The sequence below is a fragment of the Hemiscyllium ocellatum genome, chromosome 3, assembly GCF_020745735.1.
Source record: "Hemiscyllium ocellatum isolate sHemOce1 chromosome 3, sHemOce1.pat.X.cur, whole genome shotgun sequence".
NCBI lineage: Eukaryota > Metazoa > Chordata > Chondrichthyes > Orectolobiformes > Hemiscylliidae > Hemiscyllium > Hemiscyllium ocellatum.
In genome coordinates this window covers 126,134,607-126,148,235 of record NC_083403.1, presented here as the reverse complement: position 1 = coordinate 126,148,235, position 13,629 = coordinate 126,134,607, and positions in this window count along the sequence as shown.

Below are 13,629 nucleotides of genomic sequence, written 5' to 3'. Positions count from 1 at the left end.
CTCAGTCCACACACTTAAATAACAAAGCACCAAATGACAAAAATGTCTTCAAAGTTCCCTCCCCCTCCATGTGAATGGTAAAAATATGACTTTATAATCAGACATTTTTCGAGGATTATTGTTAATGAGTATGCAGTGATGCTAAATTTGCAAGCCATGCACAAAAAGGTAATTGGTACTTTAATGGCTATTCTGTTAAGCAGTCATAAACAATTCATACTAAAGAACAGTGAGTGTTAGGAGTGAGAGTATTATGATTGCTATTAAAATCTGAGCAAAAAATGTAATTTATAGCACAAAACATAATCCAACTTACTAATTTGTACTTAATGAGTACTATACACTATGTATGAATGTTTTTGTTGTTTGGATTTGTTTGGGGATGTTTTTGAAGCATATATTCAGCTCTATGTCGACTTTGCCCTTTCATTGAGCTGAACACTACAAATTAGACAGAATCCTGATTGATAGACAGGCATTTATTATCGCTTTCATCAATGTATGTTACCTTTGCGGTTTCCAACGAGCGAGTTTCATAAAAAACAATTGTCATTAAGTAGTTGCATGAAAGACAATGACCATTTATCTTGCTTTCTATAAAAGAGAGCATTTTTTTTCTGAAATGAAAATGAATCCATTTGAATTTAACAGAGTTGAATAATTTGTCAGACATTGATGACAAAATTTGCCTATTAGTTGAGAAGAGTGAATTTGCACCCAATGAAGGTTTCAATGCAGAATCTTATACAAGGACCCACCAGGCACTTTTTGCACACTGAATTCATTAGGAACCCTGACTGACAAATGAGCAAATGCTTGTTGAAAAGATGTTTATGATTATCAGCTGCTGTGCACCATATGAGACAATGCTGCTGGATTTTGGTGGTTTGTGTGATGCAAGTGATGTAATCGCCCGAAACCTTTTGACATAAATGACATTTTGGAGTCGTGAAGGATTTTTTTTAAAACCAGAAACAGATGCTTCAAAATCAAGCTTTAGTTTGGTACATATGTAACGGATTTTTTTTTATAAAGGCAAAATGCAGCCATCCCTTTGTTTGCTTGTCTAAACTAACTGTTAAAATTTGTCAGAATCCATCACACATTCTTTTGCACGTGTCATGGTGTTCACTGTGTTTGAAATGATTCAAAAAGATTAAAACCATATTGGTCAAACATGCTGTCATGATACTGTAGTGAAGTGTTGTGGCAGTGAATAAACAAGTTATTTTCGGAAATGGTATTACAAAAACAAGGTGGCTTTAGATTTCATATTGGAGCGTTATCCACTCAGAACTCTATTCCAAGTTCAGATCCAGCAGAAATAGTTGGAAATGGAATAACTATTTGAAAAGACCTGAGCTTTAGGAGTCTCAATACTGTGCCCAGATAACATAGCCTCAAAATAGACACAAGATGGAACTGATTATCTACCCGTTGACACAGATGCTGAGGAGACACAGCAGTAAAAATCTCAGATTGGATCAGGAATATTCTCAATTTAGAATGGATTCTGATAGCATCCACTCTGTACCGGACCAGACTCGAACGTCCCCAAAGCCACTGAATGCAAAATTACAAAATGCATTAAATCCCAGTATTTTACTAAATCTATCTTTAAACAACAAAATCATGAACAGAAGTCAAAATATTTTAAAACTGTGTATGTCCAAGATATAACTCGCAACTGACACACTGATGTTGGCACACATTCAGCGTAATGTCTGGGTCTTACCATTTTATTTGTCCAGATAAATGGAGCAAAAGCAATCTTCCTTTGTCGAACAATCCATATTCACATTCTTTCAATTCCATTTTGCTTTCAGGGACTTCCTGTCACTCAGCTTTGACAACTTCAGTCCACAGGCCATATATCAGCATGAGAGAAACCGATAGTGACTCCATCCAGATTAGTCTCATCAGCAGCAGAACATTGCTACAATGTGGTACAAGCTTCAACAAGAAATCATTGTCAAAAGGGTCACTGGTGTCATAACCTAATGTTTTTGCTGCCTCCTCAGTGACTGGTGGCAGGGCATCACAATATGACTGAATACTGAGATATTTGTTCCAGCTAGTTTAACACATTGTTGTACTTAACTCTGCTCCCATTTTCAGATAAAGAACTAATCATTCAATCTAGCTCCCATCTAATAACATGGTAACACAACAGACCTTTACATCACCATGTTGACAAGAATCACCTGCTTGAGTAAGTGAACATTAAATGCATGCACCCTTTCCTGGGTGATTCAAACCTCCATGAGCAGCATGTAGCAACAAAAAAAATTCCCTGTTACTTTTCGCAAAAAATCCAAAGTGAACACAACCTTTCACTCCCTGACACTAGATTAGTCCCAAGCGAGTAAATGTGCCTAGGTCTCCTCTATTCTATTGGTTGTCTTGTGCAGGACATGAGAGGCAGTAGGGTGTTTGACTGTTTCTGTTCTAACATTACAAGTGACAGCTTTCTCCTTGTACTTTAGAACTTAGCCCAGTGGAGCCAACTGTTATATCAATCTAAACAAAACACATGACGGTATGTATCCTATCTCCACACCACTCACACATCACTCCTATCCTTTCTGCTTTGACACCTCCGTTGACCCAGAATTCTTTATTTTCTAGTATAGCACCTGTAAAGCACTTTGATAGATTTATTTCTGTGGTAAAGACGTGATACAAATCTAAGTTGGTGAGAGTCTGTCAAACTGCACATGCACAGTGCCTTCTGAAGTCTTTGTTTGATCTTATTTATTATTGTATCCTCAAAAAGGAGATGCTGTCATTGGGAGGCAATATAGTCAATCAACATGCAGCAATACATGACATACCACTTACTTGGCAATGAACAAGATGGAGCTTCTGGTTGTTAGAGTGTTACGTTCTGTGGTGGTACAACCATTAGTACTGCAGGGGACACTTTACATAACACGTCTCCCTTCTGCCTGATCACTTGAGAAAGGTTTTCTGTGCAATTAGTTTCTCTGGGATTCTCATAACAGTTCTGCAGAGTGGACCATTTGCTATGAGCCCCGCAACATCTCATTCTTGCTTCTTTGACAGGACTTTCAAAGACCACGATCCCTTATAACTTGAAGGACAAGGGCAGCAAGCAGACAGGCACACCATCATATTCAGGTTCGCCACCATTCACACACCATCCTGCCGCAGAGATATGTCATTGTTCCTTCTTTGATCACAAGGACAAAATCCTGGAGATTTCTCAGAGGTGCTGCAAGCGTTCTTTTGTCACATGCTCAGGAATGGCTCAAGTCGGTGATTCAGCCTTTCAAGGGCACTGAGGGATGGACTGTAAAGTTTGGCCTTATGAATGATTCTCATGTCCTCTGAATGAATAAAAAATATTAATGATTTAGTCACCAGTTACTTCTCTCATCACCTTTCTTCCTTTGTCTGAATGATAAGATAGAAACAGGGTGGTTATTTCCCCTGGCAGGTGAAACTAGAACTAGGGGGCATAGCCTCAATAAAGGGGAACTGACTGAGTTGAGGAGGAACTTCTTCACCCAAAGGGTTGTGAATCTGTGGATTTCCCTGCCCAGTGAAGCAGTTGAGGCTACCTTGTTGACGGTTTCTAAGGCAAAGAGAGATAGGTTTTTGAATGGGAAAGGGATATAGTCAGCGGGTAGTCAGTAGAGTTGAGTCCATGAAAAGATCAGCCACAATGACCTACTCCTGCTCCGACTTCTTATGTTCTTATGCAGGAGATGTAGGGAAAATACATTAAACATTGGCTAAGATATTTTTAAAAGCCATACAGAAGTGTAAACCTCGCCTGAAAAAGCAGTACTTCAAACTACAAACCGCAGTTGGAAAGTAAATAAGTTTAAGAAAAGGTCAAAGTTGCTTCTTTGCTTTAAATGAGCACATTAAGCAGTTTCTCTGTACCACATGATGATAAAAGGCAGAAGCGTTGCTGAGCAGGATATCCGCTTGAGCATTGGAAAGTGAAACAACTCGGCTGAATTCTTTCAACTAAATATCGTGTACCTGCTGAAGGCATCCACTCAGAAAATGCAAGAGATATTGTCAAGGCAAATACTCCCTCCCCCAGTGGAAAGATAGAAAGGGTATCTATCTAGTGGGCAGCACTGTTAGACATTCCATTTCCTAGTCCCCACTCAATGGAACTCCTTTAATCCTTCAGCTATGGTAATACCACCCATTAACAGAAATGGAACATTAAATCAGACAGATCAGACCCAGCAATGATATGCAGAATAGAACAATAGATAGTCCCAGAGGTCTGACTGGAAGATTGAATTACAAAATCAGATAAAGAGAGCCATTAATAAATTGTTGGAGATTAATATCTCATCCAGAATTTTCCTTTCCAAAGAATTGAATTGAATGTAATGACATAGTTGCATTGTTGCTGGATTAATAATCTACAGACTCAGGTAACACTCTGTTCAAATCACACCATGACAGATTGATAGAATATGAATTTAAAAATATTTGGAATTAAAAAGCTAATGATGACCATTAAGCAACCTGATTTGAAAACAAAATCTGGCTCACTCATCATGCCTTTGAGAGAAAGAAATCTGTTGTTATTACCTGGTCTGCCCTACATGTAACTCCAGATCCACAGCAATGCGGTTGACATTCATTGACATAGCAAACCACTCAGTTGCAGCCTTCCACTAAACTTAAAAGGTATATGAACCTGGACTTAGGCTTTGGAAACAACAATGTCAGACTATGTCCTGGTGACACAACAAAGTCTTCTTTACTAATATATGTGAATTTGATGCCAAAATTGGAAGACCTTTCTCATAGACTAGTCAAGCTTGTCGTACTCACCGAATTGCATTTGATGGACAATCCCATTACCGTCCCACAAACATCAATAAAGACTGTTGAGACCATCACTATTTTTCTTATTTTTGGTTTGCAACAATGAAATGAAGTTGAGGATTTAAACTTGTACAGCAGCTCACTTCAAAAAGGAGAAGAGAACAAAAAAAGGTGTTTGCTGCTGGGAACTGGCCTGGAAAGATAATGTCGGTGTTTTATTGCTCTAAGGACACTGTAGCTGATTCAGCACCAAGCTGTTGCTATGCTCACGGATTGGCTGCTTAGATGTTGAACTGGTCAATCAAAGGAGGATCAGTGGTGACCTGCCAACTACCGAAATTGTTGAAAAGAAAGAGGAAACAAACTGGAGACAACACGGTGGCTCAGTGGTTAGCACTGCTGCCTCACAGCACCAGGGACCCGGGTTCAATTCCTGCCTCAGGCAATTGTCTGTTTGGAGTTTGCACATTCTCCTGTGTCTATGTGGGTTTCCTCCTATGATCCAAAGATATGCAGGCTGGATGGATTAACCATGGGAAATGCAGGGTTACAGGGATAGGTTAGAGGCAGGGGGGTCATCTGGGTGGGATGCCATCCATAGGGTCAGTGTGGACTTGATGGGTCAAATGGCCTGCTTCCATACTGTAGGGATTCTACTTTGAGGGACAGCATGGTGGCTCAATGATTAGTACTGTTGCCTCACAGTGCCAGGGACCCAGGTTCAATTTCAGTCTCGGGCAACTGTCTGCATGGATTTTGCATATTCTCCCCATGTCTGTGTGAGTTTCCTCCAGGTGCTCCGGTTTCCTCCTACAGTCCAAAGATGTGCAGGTGAGGTGGATTGACCATGCTAAATTGTCCATAGTGTTAAGAGTTGTGTAGGTTAGGTGCATTAATCAGGGGTAAATGTAGGGGAATGGGTCTGGGTGGGTTAACCTTTGGAGGGTTGGTGTGGACTTGTTGGGCTGAAGGGTCTGTTTCCACACTGTAGGGATTCTATGATTCAAACAATGAACTGTTTGGTAGGAGACAGTTTTTGGTTTTGCTCTCTCTCTCTAGTTTCTTCCAGTTCTCAACTTGTTGAATGATTTGAGAAAGGAATTGTGATTTGGAGGAAATATATAAAGGCCTTCAAAGGGGTGCTGAAGCTGTTTGCATTGAGCAGTGACTTTGGAATTCAGGCAGGATATACAGTCTGGCATGCTTGTGTACAAATTATCATGCAAGGATTTCGTAAAGACCTGATGGTTACCGTTGAAATAGTTATCAAACTGGCAGATTTGTTTATTTTCTTTTTTAATTTATCCCTTAACTGTGTCAGTCTGACTGTTTTGTTTGTCTGTCAGTGTGAGGGTAGGTGCTTTACGATCAATGAAGGTTGGGCTTAGATTGGAGAAATTAATTAGATTGCCTTCTTATTTATCCATGTTTTACGAAAGTTACATCGTTATAGACAATAGACGCAGGAGTAGGCCATTCTGCCCGTCGAGCCAGCACCACCATTCATTATGATCATGGCTGATCATCCTCAAACAGTATCCTGTTCCTGCCTTATCCCCATAACCCTTGATTCCACTATTCTTAAGAGCTCTAACCAACTTTTCTCTTAATAATAAATTGTTATGTTTTGTTAATGTTAAAAACTCGGTGTCCACAATTTGGTACTCAGAATGTCTGATTTGGAACAACAGCGCCATTACAGGCTGAGCTGGTAGGATCCTAAAGGATATAGCTGCTAGACTGAGTCCAGGAACAACTGAGCAAATTGGAAGGTCATTAAATGCTTTCATTTCACTGCGTTGTGAACTCAATGATAATGATATGATTTGGTTTGCTATTCTTGTGCTGTAACCATGTCACAGTGATATACATTTGGGAAGGAGTTGCCCTGGGAACCCACAACATTGATTTCAGAAGAAGACTCATGGTATCAGGTCAAACATGGACAAGGAACCTTCTTGCTGGTTAACACGTAGCAACACCTTCCAACCTTAAATGGATTACTGAGCACACAGCACACTGGGAGTTGTAAATGCATATTATGTTAGTCCAGGTGAGGGACCTTAACATGCACCATCAAAAGTAGCTTGGCAGCACCATAGCTGGTTGAACTGGTTGGTTCCTCAAGGGCAGAGCTGTGAGACTGGATATGCAAAAGGTGGTGAGGGAACCAACAAGAGGTAAATAAACATACTTGACCTCATCTTTACCGATCTGCCTGCTGCTGATGAATTTGTCCACGGTAATATTGATAGGAGTGACATTGTACAGTTCTTGTGGAGATGTAATCCCATCTTCACTTACATTTGGATACCGCCCATCACGTTTTGTGGTACCAGCCCATTGCTAAGTGGGTTAGATTTTGAAGAGAACCAGCAACTTAAGATTGAGCCTCCATTAGGCATTGTGGGTCATTAGTAGCAGTAGACCTAAAGACAATATGCAACCTCATCTCCCAGCATATCACTCATTCTACTATTACCACCAAACCAGGGGGGTGAACCGTGAATCAATGAAACCCTCTGCTGGTTAGGGACACACCTAACAAAAAGGAGATGGTCATGGTTGTTTGAAGTCTGTCATCTCAGCTCCAAGACATTTCTGCAGGAGTATCTCTGGGTTTTTACCTAGTGTCCCTGACCCAACCATCTTCAGCTACTTCATCAATGACCTTCCCCTCCATCACAAGGTCAGGGGATGTTTGTCAATGGTTGCACGATGTTCAGCACCATTCATGACTCCTCAGATGCTGGATCAGTCCATGTCTGAATGCAGCAAGACCTGGATGATATCCAGCTTTTGGGCTGATAAATGGCAAGTAATATTCATGCCATCCCATGTGTTAGATAAAGAACACCTCCAACAAAAGAAAGTCTATCAATTGCCTTTTAACAATCAACAGAATTAACGTTGCTGAATCCCTAGTTTATCAATATCCTGTGTTTACTATTTATCAGAGACTAAACTGGACTAACCATATAAATACAGTCAACAGAACAGCAGGTAATAGGCTAAGATTCCTGCAGTGAATGCCCCACCTCCTGACCTTCCAAGGCCAGTCCACTATCTATAGGGAACAGATCAGGAGTGACTGGAATACTTCTCATTGGCCTAGATGGGTGCAGCTCCAATAACATTTGAGAAGCTCAACGCAATAAAACAGCCTGCTTGATTGGTACCACCTTTGCAAACATTCATTCCTTCCACCAGCAATGAGCAATCCAAGCAGTGTGTACCATCTCAAAGATGCACTGCAGAAATTCATCAAGGCTCCTTGGACAACACTTAACCCCATGATCTCTACCATCTGGAAGGACAAGGACTGCAGATGAAATAGGAACACCACTACCTGCAAGGTTCCCCACCCACACCACTCACCACCTTGACTTGGAAACATATCACAGTTGTCGGGGAATTAAATTCCTGGAACTCTTTTTCTTAATGCTTACATTAATGAGTTCCAGTGCTTGAGTCAGAATTAATTTCCCTGGAATGTCAAGTATATTATTCTCATACTTTACAATGAAAATTGATACAAAATAATTGTCCAACAATTGTCCCTTTTTCTTCTTTGCAATTGCAATATTACCTCATCCTTTTTTAAAGACCCACATTGCTATTGACAATGGTTTTCCATCCAATACACTCAGGTTCACATGAGAGACTGGCAGGAAGTAATCCTTCTTCTCCTCACCCATAAAACATTCTGGGAAAGCACTTTTCAGCTAAATCCTGTACTCACCTTTCTTCTGGTGACAGGTTTGGTGAGCTCTGGGAAACCAGGGTTCAAGCATTAGGTTAAAATTGTTTATAATATTGGAGACAGAGATCTTCAATTTAATGTTACAGGGTTTATAAAATCATGAGGGGTATGGACAGGATAAATAGACACAGTCTTTTTCCTGGGATGGGGGAGTCCAGAATTAGAGTTTTGAGTGAGCGGGGAAAAGATGTAAAAGGGACCTAAGGGGCAACTTTTTCACGCAGAGGGTGGTACATGCATGGAGTTAGCTGCCAGAGGAAGTATTGGAGCCTGGTACAATTGCAACATTTAAAAGACGTCTGGGTAGGTATATGAACAGGAAGGGTTTGGAGGGATATGGGCCAAGTGCTGGCAAATGGAACTAGATTAGGTTAGGATATCTGGTCAGCATGGATGAGTTAGACCAAAGGGTCTGTTTCCATGCTGTAATCGCTATGACTCTCTAACTCCCACCTGGCAGTATTTTTTCGGGTGTATTGACAGCAGGTCAGCTGCAGGAGTTTAGGAAGATAGCTCACCACCATCTCAAGGGTAATTAGGAATGGGTAATAAATACTGGCCCAGCCAGTGACACCCACATCCCATTGATTAATTTAGAAAATGAACGACAGTCCCTTACTGATCTTCTAATAAATCACACTGAGCATGCTCAGCATGCAAAATGCTCACTATCTTTTTGTTTATGAGATGTCTGTTATTTACTCTACATTTTGTGGAACAGTTAAGTAATTCACTCTACTTCTATGGGAAATCCTGCACTTCCTATGTGACAGAGAGAGCAGAAGGGCAGGATTTGGTGTTTTGGATGGGGACCCATTTATCTGGCTTGGAGAAAGTGAGGACTACAGATGTTGGGGATCAGAGTCGAGAGTGGTGGTGCTGGAAAAGCACAGCAGGACTGGCACAGGAGAGTCGATGTTTCGGACATAAGCCCTTTCATTATTCCTGATGAGAGGCTTTTGCCCGAAACGTCGATTCTCCAGCTCCTCAGATGCTGCCTGACCTGCTGTGCTTTTCCATTGCCACACTTTTCGACACCTATTTCCAACTCAAATACAGGTCTTCAATCTCCATTGTACTCAGAAACCTGTCGCTGACAGTGATTTTGCCTGATTTGGCCAATTAGTAGCCATTGGGCAATCAACCACCAAAAGAATGATGGGAAGATTTCAGGATCTGCAGGACAAATGTGATGCTTTCAAAACTGGAAGGAGCTGCAGCCTACCCAGGGAGGAAGAGCATGCCCTTATCTTGAGGCAGACAAGCAGGAGGCTAGAAGAATACAGCAAGCCAGGCAGCATCAGGTTTTGCATGTAACCCTTCTTCAAGACTGAGTGTAGATGTAAGGGTAGCTGCAGAAAAAGGAGAGAGGAGTGTGTGGTAAAGGGTTTTGGGTTGGCAGAGGGGCAGAATGGTGGGGTAGAGATAGGCTAGCACAGGTAGAAGCTACAGCCTAACTGGTCGATGAGAGGACTGATCCAGTATCCAGGGGATAGCCTCCCTTCCCATTTCCTGACTCCCTTTCCAGCCCTTCCCCCCCCTCCCTTCCATTCCTCTGACTGACTCTTCTCTCTAGCTACCAATAGGATTCATTCTTCCCATCAACCAACCAGACTATACCCTTACCTGTGTTCACCTATTGCCGTCTCACCATCCTGTCCTTCTCCCCATCCAAAACTGTCTCCCACATCCCCCTCCCCTCTCTTTATCTGCAGCTCCCCTTACGCCTACCACCAGTCCTGAAGAAGAGTTATGCCCAAAACATTGACTTCTTCCCCTTCCAGATACTGCCTGGCCTCCTGCCTGTTGACCTTGGATTCCAGCATCTACAGTTTTCTTGTCTCTATCTTGAGGTGCCCTTTCAGCAACTAAAAGTTTTAAATAAAAAATGACCGACGATACCAGAAACACCACTGAAGAGGATACCCTGCAGCCGTGGCAAGTGGTAGGAAGTGCTAAAAGACTGCCTGGAGAATTACTGCCTGATTACTGCCCATGGATTAGGTCTGATAACAACAGGCTAAATCTGAGCACCTGCTGCTTGTGAGTGGTGATCATTCTGCCCAAAACTAGCCTCCAGCAACCTGACATGGGGACTAGATGGTGCCATCAAATTGGCACACCAGCAGATGGTACAAAATTACTTACTTGCTCACCTCCTTTCTTACCCTCATATTGGGGAGCAAATTGTGCCTCAGATATCTATAAATTGTTATCAAACAGTCAAACAGGAAAGCTTCTTCCATTTAACATAGCTTTCTTTTTATGAAGACAGAAGAAAAGCACTATTCTCAAAATAACAGCTTAACAACAAAGCTTCCACAAATATAAATGCTTATATTAGTCACTAAACTGCTTAAATAAGTAGAAAGTAAGAAATAGACATAAGTGTTGATCTAAACCAAAATTACCTCGCAGTTCCTTTTCTCATCTTTTTATAACTAGTCATCACTCCTCAAGTCTTCAGAATGAAAAAAAATAAGGTCAAGGTCAACAGATTCAAATAACTGGCTAATATCAAATAAAGAACAGTTGATGCTGGAGATCTGAAACTAAAACAGAAAAAACTGGAGAAACTCAATTCTGATGAAGAGTCACCAGTCTCGAAATGTTGGTTCTGTTTTCTCCCCATAGATGTTGCCAGGCCTGCTGATTTTCTCCAGCAATTTCTGTTTTTGTTTTAAATAACTGTCTCTTTGATTTGAAATAAATTGACAATCAAACACAAATTTGAACAAACTTACAAGATGTGAGCATTTGAATTGACCAGTTTATTTCCAGTTGTTCAGGCTCCCCCAGTCTGAGATGTAACCATTGAAACTAACATCTGGCTTGAGAGTTGAGCGGCATTGTTGACTATTATGCTGTGAGATCAGTGATAAAGGAACATGCCTTGCAGTTGGCAAATTTTCACTGTATGAAGAGAATAGTTTGAAGGGAAGTTTATCAAGATACTCAATGGCCCAATGGTTTAAATTTTAAAATGTGGTTGACTCAGATTGCACTTAGTGGGAGGTCCAATATGGGAAGAGACAACTTTCCAGAGAATGTGTCACACTTCTTAGAGTACTCAAGAAGCCAGATTTTTCCTACTGCTCCAAAGTTTCTGCTGTTAATTGCAATGACGTGCATTGCAAGTATGAGTGCAGGGTGAGATAGAACTGTAAAGATGCACACTGTGGCTTCCACTTTGCAGAAACATCAATACATCTGCTCCCATGGGGCTGACAATTGGTGTGTACATGACAAATAGAGAAAACAGCTCTGACCTGCTTGAAAGTGCAGTTCCAAATCAGAATGGTCAAGTCATGCTAGTACAGGTTAATTACGAAGTTCAAGGTCCACTCCTGCAAAATTGATTGTACTGTAACTACCATTCTTATTGTTTTTTTATTCAGGCTGCAAACAATATAATGTTACTAATCCCTCATCACAAACCTTACCCTAAAAATTATTAAAGTGAAACTGATCAGATCCTAAGTTGTTTTCTCAGATGTGCATGTGAATCCTGCTTCTTTCAAGCTACTTTTGGAAGTCTCGAAAAGTGAATAACACTCTTGTCCAGTTGAAGTACAATTGCACTGCTTCTTGGTAATGACACCAATCTATGTTGCGGCTCTCCATCTCAGGGGGAAGTGCATTGAATCTACTCCCCTAGTGATGGATGTTAGAAAGATAGTCTCAATGACAAGGTTAACAGGTGAAATGATTTCTGACAGACAGTCTGCGTTCCAATTGACCCAATCTTCAATACATGACAATCCCAATTTAACAGCCTCTTGTTAGATCCATGTTGAAAATACAAAAGAGAGCAAATCAGATATTCTTTCAATACAATTGGGTCTGCTATGATGTGATCTCTTGTGCAACCCTGTGTTACAAGAAAATCGCATAATAGCAGCACCATTAAACTAATGGGGCCAGAATCATCTTATAGCCAATACATGCTTTAACAGTTTGCACTTTAGAAACAGTGTCCCCAATTCATCAGTCATGTTACAGTAAATTTGCATTAATGAAACGTGCATTATAGCAGAATGACCTGTATAAGAGTTGAAGCTATATCTGGGCATATATTAAACAATAACATTATTATGTACTCCAAGCTAAATAGGACATCCTTTTCTGTCTTTGGGTATAAAACGAGAAAGAAAGTTGAGTACAACATATTGAACTTCAAAGTTTGACAGTAATAAATTCTCACATGTGCAGGAATTGGAGGATGTCACTTATGGTGCATATCACAAGTATCTGAAGCATATACCGCAGGCCATTTGACCTATCATACTGATGCCCAGTTAATCCCAACCCAGCTATTTTGCCGTAGTTCTGAATTGGAAAACATGAATAGAAAGTGATTTATAGGATTTGGTTACAAGAAGACCAGGAAAAAAAATTGCGGAGTATTAGTTAAATGGTGATAGATTGGAAAATGTTGGCGTAGAAAAGGTGTCCTTGGACACTGATCACTGAAAGCCAATATATAGGTGCTGCAAGCATCTAGCAAGGTAAATACTATGTTCAGCTTCTTTGCAAGAGAGTTGGAGTACAGGAACAAGAAAGTCTTGCTGCAGCTGTATAAGGCCTTGGTGAGACCACAGCTGAAGTCATGTGTGTGCAGCTTTGGCCTTTTCACCTAAAACAAGGATGGACTTGCCATTGAAGAAGTACAGCGAATTTTCAGGTAGGTTTGTATTATATAAGGAGAGATTAGGATATTTGGGCTTATATTCACTCGAGTTTAGAAGAATAAAGGCAGGATCTCATTTGAACATACGGATTGCTGACAAGACCGGGCAGACCAATGGAAGGATTGTGTTTTCCCCTGGCCAGGAGGTTCAGAAAAAGGTGTCGCAGTCTCAGGAGATGGGCCAGACAATTTCAGACTGAGATGAGACAGAGTGGTACACCTGAACTCTGCACCAAAAAGCTGGGGAGGCCAAGTCACTCAGCGTATTTAAGAAAGAAATACATATATATGATTAGATTCCCGACAGTATGGAAACAGGCCCTTTGGCCCAATAAATCAACATCAACCCTCC